At 47.0% G+C, this 14,644-nt stretch overlaps 1 protein-coding gene across 3 annotated transcripts in view; it reads left to right on the forward strand.

The window, feature by feature from the left end:
* The first annotated feature begins 5,333 nt into the window (after nt 1–5,333).
* The window catches only part of Prkg2 (protein kinase cGMP-dependent 2), a 108,598-nt gene continuing 99,287 nt past the window's right edge, over nt 5,334–14,644 (forward strand). For 2 of the 3 annotated variants that reach the window (XM_039091638.2, XM_063272876.1), the window contains exon 1: nt 5,446–5,588. The gene's annotated coding sequence lies outside the window, so the exon portion shown is untranslated. Of the gene's footprint in view, nt 5,589–14,644 lie in introns of all 3 variants that reach the window. The other variant, NM_013012.2, reaches the window with a different exon arrangement.

Genomic DNA, 14,644 nt, shown 5'->3' on the forward strand with positions numbered 1-14,644 from the left:
AATACTAGCCCCAGTGTTACAACCTCGGAGATCGCATGAACCACTGCCAGTGCTATTGTGGCGGAGAAGCAGAGCCAAAGGCTGCGATCTTGGAGCTGTGTGTGGGCTACTAAGGGTGCACGTGTGCTGTCAAGGCAGTCCTTTCAGTAACAACCCCAAGTGTGACTGCAGAAGGGGATGGCTGAGGCCGAGGGAACTGTACATCAGGTATAAGACTAGTTATGAGAGAAGTGGAGAATTTAGAGGCCAACGTGTTGTACAGGTGGTCTTTTGAAACAGTGCAGACTGGCAGGATGTCAATCATCATGGGCCTGATACTCTGGCTTAGCTACCTTTTGGTGGGTGACTAGAATATCTGAGAGGTGGAGGCAACACTGATTTCTGCTCACCTTGGCGGAGCTGTTTGAATGCTCCTTGTGCTCAGACAAGGATCATTCAGACAGGAAGGCATGTTAAAAGAGTTTCTTCACTTCCTGGAGAATATGGTGCAGGAAGGATGTAGGGACAGGTATGCCGCCAAGGACCCACCTTCAGTGACCTGTTTTTTTCATGATAGGTCTTACCTTTGGAATTTTCCAAAACCTCTCCAAATAGCACCATTGGCTCAGGGCCAATCATTCAATACCGGAGTTGTTTTGAGGGATATCTCATAACCAAGTAACTGTATTATTTAACACGCACCCGCAACGAGGAAAAATTGCTCCTTAATAAAAATAAAAAGCAGACAATACAGATGATTAACTTAATTTATATTTTGGTACTCTATTAGAAAATTTAGTATCTCTTGATTTCTAATTAGGCAAAGTGCTAAGTTTTAAATTAAGTAATTATCGTTTCAAGCCATTGTCTTCATTTCATGAAGAACATTCCCCAAATTCCATAGACTCTCTGGAGCATAAGTTCCATCACGCTGGGCGATCACTTACGATGGTATCTGCTTCAGAATCAGACACGTATTAGGAGAGATGAAACAAGGGTGAAGTAAATGTTAGTCACGCCCTTAGGTGTTAATAGTCTACCAGAGAGGCACGAGCATAGACTGACAGTGATAATACAAAGAGGGAAAAGATACATGTTATGAAACCCGCTGAGAGTGAGTGTGGCACTGGGGGCTTCTGACAGAGGACCAGACATTTCCAAGGAGTGACTGAGGATAGAAGAGGGGGGCAGGGCTAAGAACAGAGCCCCGGGATCTTTCAGACTGGATAGAAGTTGAGGTACTCCAAGGAGGGGGCGAGCAAAGGCAAGGCACTGGCCAATTTAGGCAGGGGACACAAGGAGGTTCTACAAAGGAAAACAGACCACATGTACTCCCAAATTAAAGCCCATGAAGCTCACTCTTCCTCTTCCTGGAATCTGAGGGGATAATTAAACAAATGAGAGGCCCCTGACCCCTTCATAAGTTCAGGGTGGACTGAAGCAATGACCCCAGCACTGGGCTTGGAAGATGATAAGCAATAGTAAGACTTTGTTCCCATGGAGGAAGCAGAGACTATGTTTAGGTTTCTTTCAAGTCTTGGGTATTTTGTTGAGTACCTTTTTTTTTTTAAAGAAAACAGGGGAAGAAGTTTGTTAAAATTATTTCTTCAAATTAATGACGAGACATTGAACTAGGTTATATATGGCACTGTTATGATCGATTCCACCAAGTGTCCATTTTCAAGTCCAACAGGGCAGGCAGGCGAATCCACAAGCCTATGATACTTGGAGCATTGTACGGCTGTGGAATTAGAGAGGGTCCCTGTGTCACAGCCAGTGGCATCAAGGAGGAACTGAATGGTAGTGCAAACAACCCAGAAGCTCTCTTGACAAATGATGCTGGAACCAGAATACCAAAAGCAATAATGATACCTGAATATATTTCCTAGATTAGAGTTTGGCAAGGCCAAAAGAAAGAAGACATGGGGGCCAAAGGCTCTACCCTGACCAGGTAGAATGGCTGCTCAAGAAGTCAAGTTGCAAACCTGTTTGGAGACAAGTGAATAGCTACAGACGGAACCAATCACAGGAGATGGAGAGGAACTTGGCAAAGAGGAGGATACCGTGTGAGCCACCAAGATGCTAGTTTCGTTCCTCTCATGCCCCAGAGCCTATGATCTAGAAGAGGGCTCAGCTTGAGTGTTGGGGGCTCTAAGCCAGACTTTGTTTTTGAGGTGGAGGAGGAGTGTAATAAGTCTGTGTGTGGTGAATCTCTAGAGGCTCCTCCGTGGAAATCCATCCCGGGAAAAGAGAACTCCAGTTGGAAGAGATTGCACAGGAATTTAGTAGTCTAGGTGCTGGGAATTCTGGAAATACTCTACTCCCTAGAACCTGCTCTCAGCTCAGCCTCCAAAGTTCTCTATAGGGCAAAAAAAGGTAGGAGACACTGAGAGACTTTTGTAAGGCGTGGGGGCTGCACTAGGACTTCTAAAGCTATGTGAGTAATGAAGAGAAGGTAGGCCTTTTGTTCTCCTCATCACTGTAGGGGACTCCTGAGCTTCAGCATCTGTTGTGTAAACACTCATTCTCCTAGGACAAGGCTTGAAAGAGGCCAGGGGCACAGTGTATAGCAGAGACATAACCAAGAGGAGGTTTACGTATTAGCACTTAGATTTTGTATCCCAGGACTAAAGGTGACATATCTCAGAGGTGAGCTGCATTCCTCTGTCACGGGCAGAGAAAAGGCAATGAGTGACACGCTCACCCCCTCCACATACGTACACACACACACACACACACACACACACACACACACACACACACACACACACACACACACAGGAGATGGGAGAACTCTCAAGCTTATTAGCTTTGTGAGTTCAGGCCTGAGTTAACTCCTTGAGCTTGCTTCCGGAGGTCTCCCTGCCCGGTGCCTTAAATGGAGTAAGTGAAAAAAAATGCTTGCAATCCTTTACCATACAGATGAGGTCAGGCCACACAGGGATTCCCTCTGCTGCCTCCTCACTTCCTGTGGCTCTAACTCATCTTAAGCTTGAACGACATCATCATACCTCAGGGACAGCATGTCTGAGGCTGCCTAGCAGACCTGACATTGCTCACTGGGTATCATTGCTGCCACCTCCTCCTTTGTGCAGTAATCTGCTTGGAGGCTCTTCAGCCCTGAGGATGCCAGGGGTAGAGCTCAAGTCAAGGATCGAAGTTCCACCCCATCACTCCCTGCTTTCAGAGGTGGGCACGGCACCCAGTTTTGAGAAGTGGAAGGCAAAAAGAAGTCTCCTTGGAAGCCTCTGAGAGAGATTGTACTGTTCTTGAAAAAGACACCCTGTTGCCTTCTGACAGGGGTAGAGATTGCATAACTAGAGGCTCTCCTGTCCAGAAGCCGTGGGTGCAGCGGTTCTGGGAGTGAAGCTGGCCTTCTGAAGAGAGCAGACGGAATAGCAGAAACAGCCCACAGTCCTCCTTGCACTTACTCAGTTGGTTAATTGACCAACTAGAGCCTCTTGACCTTGGGACTTCTTGCTATATGAAACGATAAATGTCCTTATCATGTCAGACATTTTACGTAGGTTATTTATTAATGGCAGACTCCCATGACGACCTCATCTTTCCATTCTTTTCTTTCACGGTATTTACCGCATGCAGACTTACACATTTAATGTCTGTTCTCCCACTGGGTTGCAGACTCTAAGTTGACAGGAGAAGTTCATTTTGATCACCCTTGAATTTCCAGGAATAAGGACTTGGTTGTGTGTGTGTTGGTGGGGGTGGTGGTGGTGGTGCTTAAAGCACTCTGAGAAAGAATGACTGTGAGCCTTGCCTTCTTAAGCAAAAGTCCTTCCTCCTCCTCCTGTCCTCCTTCTCCTCTTCCTCCTCCTTCTCTTGCTTTTTGACCCCCACACCTTCCTTCTCTGATTGTTTTTTCTTGTTTCTCTTCTTTCAGCAAGTTAGACCTACAAGAACCCCATCACTAGGGGTGATCCCCTGCTCCTCGTCAACTCTAGTTTTATGCCACTGCCTATCCCCATCAGTGGTTTTCAAACTTTTACCTCAATGGACAGAAAGTACCATTCCTTGGTTGACTTAGTGGAAACACAGGATTCATAAAACACATTTACTATGCATTTTTTATTCTTAAAAAAAAAAAGGAAGCCTTGTCTTAGTGTGTCAAGTCTGCCTTAAAATCCTTTCTGACCATGACTTTTAGATTTTTCTTATGGATCCTCCCTTTTCTTTGGAATTCTTCACCGTCTCTGGTTGGCCAACGCGGAATGTACAGATTTGAGAAAAATTGCCTGGACTTAATTTTATCCAGTTAGCAGAAAAACAAACAACCGCTCTTAGTCCTCTGAGACTTAATGGCCCCATTCAACAAGTGTACACAGACCTCGTTCTATGTAGGTTTATGTATGTAACAGCACACAGGAGACTCACAGCCTCCGGGGAGCTGATACCCCTAGGGAGTCGGGATCTAACGTCCTCTGGATACAAATTGAAGAATAGACCCTCACTGTACCACTCACTCTGCAGAGAAACCGCCCTTGTCCTTGTGAATCTGCTACAGGCATTCCTCTGGGAGGAGGAAGAACTTGTTATAGGAGATCTCGCAACACCAGAGCACAGCAAACTGCGGTGGGTGAGTGGATCTATTTATATTTAGAAAACCATAACGCATGCCTCGGGATACTGTGTCTAAAAGGCCACAGGAGAGTATTAAATTACCTGCTTGAATAACCAAGAGAGCTTCCTGCTAAAGCCTCAGATTCAGGAGGTACAATCTCTGTCCCTTGAAACTCGGGTTCAGCCCCTGTCCCCAGCATGCATCACGTACAGTGGACTGACTAGATGAGAGTTAAGGCTCCAGAGTCCTGGAAGAGCACGCGGCCACGCAGCCCTTGGGTCACGTGTCATGTAGAAGGGCACCGCTGTGACACCAGAGAGCATGGCCAGGATGTGTGTGTGCCCCTTTGCGCTCTGGAGGGGAAGGCAGGAGAGAGACCCAGCAAGGGAGATTAAGAGCCTGCAGTGAAGCAGGCTGGAGGCACAGGGGTAGAGAGGGAAGGCGATGATGAATACCCCCTCAACTTTCCTCTCCCTCGGCCCACACACTTGAAATAGAAATAATAACACAACCAACCACCCGCTAGCATCCACGATGTTATCGCCCTACTTAAGTTGCCTCACTCCGGAGGTTCGGGGTATAAAGTGCAGACTGTCGCCGTCGCCGCAGGCCGGCTCCGGAGTACAGGTTCGCGCCGGCGCGGGTGACCCCACCTTCAAGGAAGAGGGCTCCCGGCTCTCCCACGCCACGCCGGGCTGACCCCCGCCCTCCTCCGTCCCTCCTCTCCTGCGAGCTCCCTCCTCCCTCCGGCGCGCCTCCTTCTCTCGGCGGCCCCCGCAGAGCAGCGAGGCGGCAGCACCCACGTCGCCGCAGCTCCCGCCCGCAGCGCGCCCGCCGCGTCCCCGGCTCCCACGCAGCGCGAGCGGCGGCGCCAGCAGCCCGGACCCCGCACGGTGCGCACGGCGCGTCGGGGCTGAGCTGAGCTGAGCCCGGCTGGGGCCGCAGAGGAGCGGCGTGGCGGAGGACGCCGAGACGCTGCGGCCGCGCGGAGGGGACGAGCTGCGCACTTGGAAAGTTACCCGGCGGCCTGGTGAGGCTGGGGGCCTCGGGTACCCGGGGGGCTCGCGACGAGGGATGGGACTGGGGACACGAGGGTGCCGCTGGGCGTGCGTTGCGCGTTGTGCACCTCTCCCACACCCAGCCGGTCTCTCATGCTGCTTGCATGGGGACATGTGGACGCGCGTTTCTTCCTCTCCCTGTGGCGCGGGTGGCTCTATACAGCAGTTGGGTTTAGAGCGCAATGGGGCTGCAGCGTCCTTTGGGCTGTGCTGGGACTGGGGGCTCAGGGGGGGGGGGTGCTGTCATGATGTGCCACCTTGGTTTGGTTCTCCAAGGTCTGAATAGCTGATTGCACACAAGATTCCAGCAAGGACTTTTCAAGTGCTTGCAAACTTGTTTGGGTGTCTTGTCACTCAGCACTCAGAGGCGCCTGCACATTTCTGCATATCCTCATGAAGAAGCAAAGAGAGCAAACAGACGCTATTAAAACAACAGAGCCACTTTGGCCCTGGGAGAAAAAGATGGGTTCAAGTATGAAGACAGAGCAGGGAGGCTAGAGCTGAGAACAGAACTAGTCTGGGGGACCATTAGAAAGGGTGACCCTCACTATGCTTATCTTGTTTCCAAAGTTCTGTAGGAAAGGGGCTTTTTTTTTTTTTCTTAAAGAGTGTAACATCCACCTGCTCCCTGCCACACCCCCATACGCACGAGCGCCTTAGAAACCATTTCTCATCTTAGCGAGTTTCTATTTAGCTCACGGAGAAGGCGTACATCCCACAGAATACACAACAGCTGCTGCTCGTGTTGCGTTTTGCACACCGGGCTAGTGAGGTGCTGGGGTGAGGAATTCCCTTTGGAGACTTAGACTGTCTTTCTGCATCGCAACATGCCATAACTCAGAGTAAACAATTTGCAAGGACAATACCCGCGAACCCAGTGTTTACCAGTCCTTGACTCCAGGCAGGCCTCTGTATCCACAGGATGCAATTGAGAACTCTCTGTAGAAGGAGAGCAGGCACATGCTGCCCGGCTGTTGGCCAAGCCCTGTAGTCTCCTGTTGTCAGTTTCTCTGTGTTGTTTTCCGATTGTCCCCTCTTTTCCTATGTTTTCATTTTTTTCCAGCTTCCTCGGTTCCTTGTCTTGAACTTATCAATGCTTTTATTTCTACTATTGTAAAAAAGATCTCCGCATGCCCCTTTAATGCCATCCCGAAGTCCCAACTCTGGCTTCAGCTCTTTCCACAGGACTTTTAAATGCAGTCTATCTTCAGTCTGCCGAAATGTATAACCCCTGATCTTTTCCCTCCGATCTCCCTTTCTTTGACACTTCTGGGATTTGAGCTGTGGCCTGCCCATCTCTTGAAATGTCTATTTCCAAGCTGTCTAGCAGACTTCTGTCATTCCTACAGTGTTTCCTTATCCTTTTCTGTTTTGACTTCTCCCACAAATTATATTTTCACAGGTGTGGCATGTCCACACGGGGCCATGTAGGTATTTCTTTCCTACCCCTCTCCGTGGTCTCATCAGTTCATGTGAATTCAAATCCTAACCTCTGTAGAATTGGCCTGACTTCTTTTTTATTAACTGATTTATATATTTACATCCCAAATGCTGCTCCCCCTCCCAGTTCCTCCCTCAGAGAGTCTCTCCCCCCACCCCTCCCCTTCTCCTCTGAGAGGGTGGACCCCTCTGGGTATTTCCTCACCCTGGCACATCAAGTCTTTGCCAGATTAAGGACCTCCTCTCCTGCTGAGGCCAGACAAGGCAGCCATGGAGACTGAGCTGTCTGCTACATATGTGCAAGGGGCCATGTGTGTTCTTTGATTGGTGGTTCAGTTTCTGAGAGCTCCCACGAGTCTAGGTTTGTTGACTTGGTTGATATTCTTGGGATGTTCCCTTCTCCTTCAGGGCCTTCAGCCCATACCCTACCCTTGAACTCTTCCATAAGTGTCCCTGACCTCCATCCATCCAGTATTTGACTGTTGGTATCTGTTCAGTCTGCTGCTGAGGGAGTCTCCCAGAGGACAGTTATGCTAGGTTCCTGTATGCAAACCTAACAGAGTATCATTAATAACGTCAGAGATTGGCGTTTGCCCATGGGAGGGGTTTTGAGTTGGGCGGTTACCGGTTGGCCTTTTCCTTCAGTCTCTGCTTCATCCTTGTGTTTCTTTTAGATAGGACAAATTTTGGGTCAAAAGTTTTGTGATGCGTTCATATCCTTATCCCTTCACTAGGGTCCTCTGGCCACAGTCCTTTGAGTCCGTGGGGAGTATCGTGGGTATTCTGTACTTTATGGCTAATATCCTCTTGTCAGTGAGTACATACCATGCCTATCCATTTGGGACTGGGTTACCTAACTGAGGATAATATTTTCTAGTTCCATCCAGTTGCCTGCAAAACTCATTATGTCCTTGTTCTTAATAGCCGAATATTATTCCATTGTGTAAAGGAATCACATTTTCTGTATCCATTCTTCGGTTGAGGGACACCTGGGTTGTTTCCAGTTTTTGGCTATTATGAATAAAGCTGCTATGGACACAGTGGAGAACATGTCCTTGTGGTGTGATGGGCCGTCTTTTGGGTGTATGCCTAGGAGTGGTATAGCTGGGTCTTCAGGTAGAACGATTTCCAATTTTCTGAGAAATCGCCAGATTTATTTTCTGAGTGGTCGTACCAGTTTGCTATCCCACCGGCAATGGAGAAGTGTTCCCCTTTCTTCACATTCTCACCAGCATGTGCTGTCTCTTGAGATTGTGATCTTAGTCATTCTGATTGATGTAAGGTAGAATCTCAGGCTTTCTTCTTTTCTTTGTATAGGCATCTCCATCTTGTTGGCCCATGACCAACTCCCCACATCTGAGCTGAGTTCCTTCTCAGCTCCTTCTGTGTGACTCCTCCCTCCTGTGTGACTCCTCCCTCCTGTGTGACTCCTCCCTCCTTCTGTGTGACTCCTCCCTCCTGTGTGACTCCTCCCTCCTGTGTGACTCCTCCCTTCTTCTGTGTGACACCTCCCTCCTGTTTGACTCCTCCCTCCTGTGTGACTCCTCCCTCCTCCTGTGTGACTCCTCTCTCCTTCTGTGTGACTCTTTTCTCCTTTGTGACTCTCTCCTCTTTCTTTGTGACTCTTCCCTCCTTTGTGACTCCTCCCTCCTCCTGTGTGACTCCTCCCTCCTCCTGTGTGACTCCTCCCTCCTTCTGTTGTTGTCATGGAGGATCACTGTAGATGGTGCTCCATGGAACATGTATCACTAAGTGAATGAATAACGGAAGTCTCACCTTCCCCCAACCCGTCCAAAATTAAAACATTGGGACTGACTTGCCCCACTGTCTCCTGGGCAATTAGAGACCCCACCCTGAATTTGATTCTCAATTGCCTCTGTATTTTAAAACTATTTTTAAAAAATTGAGATTATAATATAATCACAACATTTCTTCCTTTTTCCCTTTCCAAAAGCTCTCATCTACCCTTCCTGTTCACCTTTAAACTCATGACCTTGTTTTTCACTGTTACTGCATGATAGATCATAAAATATAATATGAGACATATGATTTATATGATATATGTAACCTGTTCAGTCCACATATAGTTATATGTATGTGTGTTCACTTACAGTATGTAGATTTTCAGGCCTGGCCCTTTGGCATGGGACAACAAATGGGTATGCTCTTGTGGGGTGTCCTGGTCACATGTTCCAGGCCAGGTAGTCCGGCTGGGAACTGATTCTAACACCTACCATTCTCAATTATGAGATTTACCAGGGTTTTGAATCTGCTTCCCCCTTACCAATTTTGTCTGGTGGCATAGGTCCACTTGCCCCCACGTGCTCTCCCTTGGGGAAACTCTCCTTAGTTCCTGTAGCTCTTTGTGTAGCTATCCCTCTTCACTTTAATAGCTTCTTACCACAGCTCCTTTCTCTCTAATCTAAGAGTCAGATTTTCAAGCTGCAGTTCCTGGTGTGTCACTAATCCCAGGGAGCCTGCTCAGTCTCCACTCCTCTGTTCACCACTGCTATGAGTCTTAGGCTCTTCCTTTCATTTGATTTCCAGTCCCTTATTACTGCTCACTGCTCACTTCTGTGCTTGTAAATGTACACAGGTTCTGAGCATGTCCAAAATTAAACTGGCGCTCTGTCTCCCAAGTCTACTCCTCATGCTGGCCAACGTCATCACCTCTCATCCGGTTGCCACAAGGTGAAGCATGAGGTCCTTACTCCCCTTCTTCCCTTTGAGTTCTATCTGCTGTAAAGTCCTGATTTGTGCCTGCCAGCCCACATGCCTGCCTTTATGGCTTATGTGCTTGTGAAGCATTCCCTCCCCACCAGAGGAGCTGAGTGGAGTGCTACTCAACTTTTCAACATACAGGATACATAGTGTTCATAAAACTCATGCTGTGGCTTCTGCTGGGGGATGGATTCTTCCACGGCTAGCTGGTAGTGGCTGGGGCATTGGAATGAGAAGCTCACATGGTTGTGAACCAAGAGGAAGGCATTCTCAATATCAAGATGGCGTGCATAGAAAAAACAGCAGTGGATTCCGTGCTGAGTCCCCATGTCCATGGTCACAGGGCACGGGGAAGAAGCTTGTAATGGTGGCTCTGATAGGGGACTTGGCTGTTTGTCACAGGGTCAATGCTGTATGGGTTGCTTCAGGGAAAAGAAGCAGGGCTTTAGGTACTCCGTGACGGTTACTCATTTTCTAAAAGATCTCTGGAGAGACAGACAAATGGCAGGGTCATAGACCAATGTATCATTTTTCACATAACCTTAGAATGTTATCTAAGGAAGCCAGCACACCCCCCTCCTCCAACATCAAGCTGAACCGCCAATATGATAAAAAGTAATCTATTCTGCTTCTCATGATTTATTGAAGGAGAGGAAATTGCGGTTACCTGGAACCATCACTTCTGTGAAATCTTCTGTGGTAATGTCTTCCTCCTCCTAGTTACCATGGCGATGGTCTCTCTGTTCCCTAGTTCAAGAGTGAGAATAGGTCTGAGACTCTGGGCTGGCTTTAATCTCGTAAGCACTTCTCCCCTGGCTGGGTGCAGTTGCCTTTGTTTTACTCCCCCCTGAGCTTTCTTCGTTTGGTTTCATGGCTATTCCAGGAGCGCTGTCTTCTAAAGGACAGATATGACTATACAGCTTGAAAAAGAACTTGGCTTGCATTAAAACCCAGATACCATAATAAGGCATGTGCATCTCAGTTCCTTACTCCAGCAGATCCCTTCTTTTTAGCTTGTTACTCATTACTTTCCTTCCGCCCATCAGCCACTTAGCCCATTTCCTCAGTGAGTTAGGCTTCTGGTTTCCCTGCGTTTTATTTCAAAGTAAGTGCTCTAAGTAATAGACACTCTACTTGGGGAACACTTTTAGGTTTGTAGAAAAGTCCAGTGCCTCTATACCGCCCCCTTCAGTGGCCTTTGTTCCTAACAACATTAAAAACAGATTTAGAAAAACGTTTCAAGTTTGTTTTTATTGATGCACACGTGCCCGTGTCGGCGCGCATGTGTGCTGTACACGTGTGGTGCTCACAGAGGCCAGAAGAGGGCGTCAGAGCCTCTGGGGATGCAGTTGCTGCCCACGGTGAACTGCTTGTGTGGGTGCTGGGAACCGAAATCTGGTCCTCAGGATGCGTAGCAAGGGCTGTTAACCTGTGAGCCCTCATAACACCTTGCAGCAGTGTGATCTATATCAGTGTTTGTTACAAGTGATGAACCGATATGGATATATTACTAACTAAAGCCTATCATGATAATTGGGTCCATTTTTGTATTGTATATGCCATGGGTTGGGACAAAATGCACAGTAAGGCATATCTATCATTGTGGGAGCATTCAGAATCGTTTCAATGTCACAAGCGCCGTGGCGTTTAACTTTGTTCCTCTCTTTCATGCTCTCCATGGGGCTTGACAGACATCTTTTCACTCTCTACACCTTTTCTATTTCCCATCATGCTGTGCAGTTGGACTCAGACAGTTTGTTGAACTTTCCCAGTTGGCTTCTTCATTTAGTAATGTTTCTGAAGTTCCTCTATGTCTTCTCTCTTCTCTCCTCTCTCTCTCTCTCTCTCTCTCTCTCTCTCTCTCTCTCCCTCTCTCTCTCTCTCTCTATCTCTCTCTCTCTCACATGCTGTTCCTTATTCTTGAAATTCTGGTAAATTGATGGACAATAGTTTCTTTGATAACCAACAGGACATGGTTGCTTCAAAGTTGCATCAACCTTGAACAAAGCTGACAGTTTTGAGGAAGCCACGTGACTCCTGTTGGGCAATCACAGGGAGGCTTGATTACCTGAGTAACAAAAGCCTACTCTGTCTTCCTAGGTGATTGTATCACCCTATGTGGCCTCTGATCACACCAACCTTCCTGTCAGTCCATACCCTGCCAGCTTCAGTGTGCTCTGTACTGTGGACTGTGGCCACCGTGTCTCGATATCTCCAGTTAGTTTGACATTATCTGATCACAGCTGACTGTGTCTCCTCCCGCTTTTCTTTGCTCTCTATGAACTTTGGTGAGACATCTGCTCTGGTCTTTCCCCATTTTCAGCCTTGTTTAAATTGTTGTGTGTTGAGAACACCTCCTTTACTTGCTCCACTACCCCATTCTCTTCTTTTGCAGAGTTTTCAGTTGTAACAAAGTATAAACATAGCAATGTCTCCTTTCATAAATTAATTGTAGAAAATTTTAAAAACTTTTAAAAGTTACCACTGAATCCAAGACCATCTGGACTCTTCTAGGTTTGAGAGTTCTGTGTTTAGACCCATGATCTACTCTCAGGTTAAATTTTGTAAAAGTTGTGAAGTCTGTGCTTGGGTGATTTCCTTCGTTGCCTGCATGTGGCTCTCAAATATGCCCTGTTCTCCATCCGCTTCCCTTAGCTCTTTCTTCAAGAGTCAGATATGCAGCATTGGAGGTCACTTCTGGGCTGCTCTGCTCCATTGATCTCCGTGGCAATTGTCTCACCAGGGCTCTCACAGCCGCTCTCCTCTTCATGCCCTCTCAATATTTGTAGCCTTGCTGTGAGCACAGTGTGGGCTAGAGTCAGCACTCTGAGTGCTCTCCTTTAACAGCTTGCTTATTTGGTGTAATTTTTAATCAATACATTTTGTTTTGATTGAGATAAGCCATTCCCTTGAGTAAATAATGCTAACAGCAATAGTGCTATTTAATATCCATTAAGCCATAATGACATATGCCAAGAACAGTGCCTAATTCTTATCATTATCTATGTCATATGACCCTCTAAGAATTTTATGTGATGTGCAAATTGTTTTACCTATTTGTCCATCTGTCTGTCTATGTGTCCATCTGTCTTTCTACATGTCCATCTGTCTGTCTATCTGTCCATCCATCTATCTCTTCTCTTCTTATCATTAAAGCCTAGGAAATGTTCTAAGGACCCAGAAAACTAGTTAAAAGTTCTTAGACATGGATTCTGGCTCTGCAGGCTGAGCCATCCCTCTCTGTGTGTGTGTGTGTGTGTGTGTGTGTGTGTGTGTGTGTGTGTGTATCTTTTATGTATATGTGAGTGTGAGTATCTATGTGTGCAGGTGTGTGACTCTCCCTGTGTGTGTCTGTGTATGTGTGTCTCTCTCTGTGTATCAGTGTGTGGTTGGTGTGTGTGTGTGTGTGTGTGTGTGTGTGTGTGTGTGCGTGTGTGTGTCTGTGTCTTTGTGTCTGTGTGTATATGTATCTGTGTGTATCTGTGTCTCACTGTGTTTATCTGTGTGTATGTGTGTGTGTGTATCTCTATTTGTGCTTGTGTATGTGTCTGTTCATGTGGATGCATTTCTATCAGACTCTAGATGAGTAGAGGGAGCAACAACTATCTAGACCAGAGCCATGCTTACGTTTTTTAAACTACTCGAGAGCTAAAGGAAAGCAGACAGCAGAGCCACATTTTGCCACACGGACTGCCAGGTGTGACTCAGCCCACGCGTCTTTGCTCTGTGAGTGGCTTCTTCTGCAGAAGGAGAATCAGGATAAGGATGGACACTGTGGTTTTATCCTCTTCTCTTGCTGAATGCCATGGCTTCCTTGCCTCTCTCTCTCTCCCCTCCGTGACTGTGAGGTGTATCCCCTCTCCAGTGCGTACTGTCGTGCCTTCAGAGGTAACTCAGTGAGCCTTTTTATTTAAAAATTTCTCTTCAGTATATGAGACTAAGTAGACTCTACACTAAGAAGTTGACGAACTTGAGGAGACCCAGAAATTATCGATAGGATTTTTTTTTTGTCATTCAGACTGTTTTCTCACCTCCAGCCTTTTGGTAGAGCTCCTCTCATGTTTGATGTTGTTGTTGTTTGTTTGTTTGTTTGTTCCATAATGTGTGTTCTTTTCTCAATGGGATGTAATGTGCAGGAAGAGTAAGGTCTCACTCCCACAAGGGAATATTTGTATCTTTAAGGACCTCTTGTTTGGAAGGTATCCGGTCCCTTAGACTTCTGCCCCGTGCACAGAAACTCAATTCTGTGTTTTCCTTCTATAGAGACATATAAACCCACCTCTAGCCCGCACTGCTAAAAGAGCCCTCTGTGTAACTCATGTCTCCTACATGTTTTGTATCACACAGGGATGCTTTGCAGTCTTCACCATGACCCTTACGGGGTGGAGAGAAATGTACTCATTGTATAGACACAAAGGTGAAATTGGAGATGCCACGTAACTTAGAGAAGGTTTGGAAAGGGTGGGTTTCTTCCTCCCCTTGCGCATCTTGAATCTGTTGCTCAAGTTAAACTGGGCTTTTAGTCTCTAAAGTCATTTCTTACTACGTTACCCACTGTCCCTTAAAGTAAAAATGATTTTAATAACCCGTAACTGCTAGACGGACGGAGCAACAGCCCACAGCTCAATTCTTCCCGTGGCTGGCAACCCGTGTTTGAGAAATTGCCTTCCTTAGTGACAGCTAAGGAGTGCACAGTGTGAATCTAATCAGGTTTTATGTGGCCGGAGACTCGAAACCTTGCTTTAGGGGTAGCAAAATGTAAGCAGGTGGAGTGGGAGCTCCTGCCAGCCTGAAAGACCTAGTAACTTGTTTAAGTCAGTGACTCGAAAGGTAAGCTCTGATTTCTTCTTCTTTTAGGAATTCTAAA

This window comes from Rattus norvegicus, chromosome 14 (assembly GCF_036323735.1).
Source record: "Rattus norvegicus strain BN/NHsdMcwi chromosome 14, GRCr8, whole genome shotgun sequence".
In the NCBI taxonomy this organism is placed as follows: domain Eukaryota; kingdom Metazoa; phylum Chordata; class Mammalia; order Rodentia; family Muridae; genus Rattus; species Rattus norvegicus.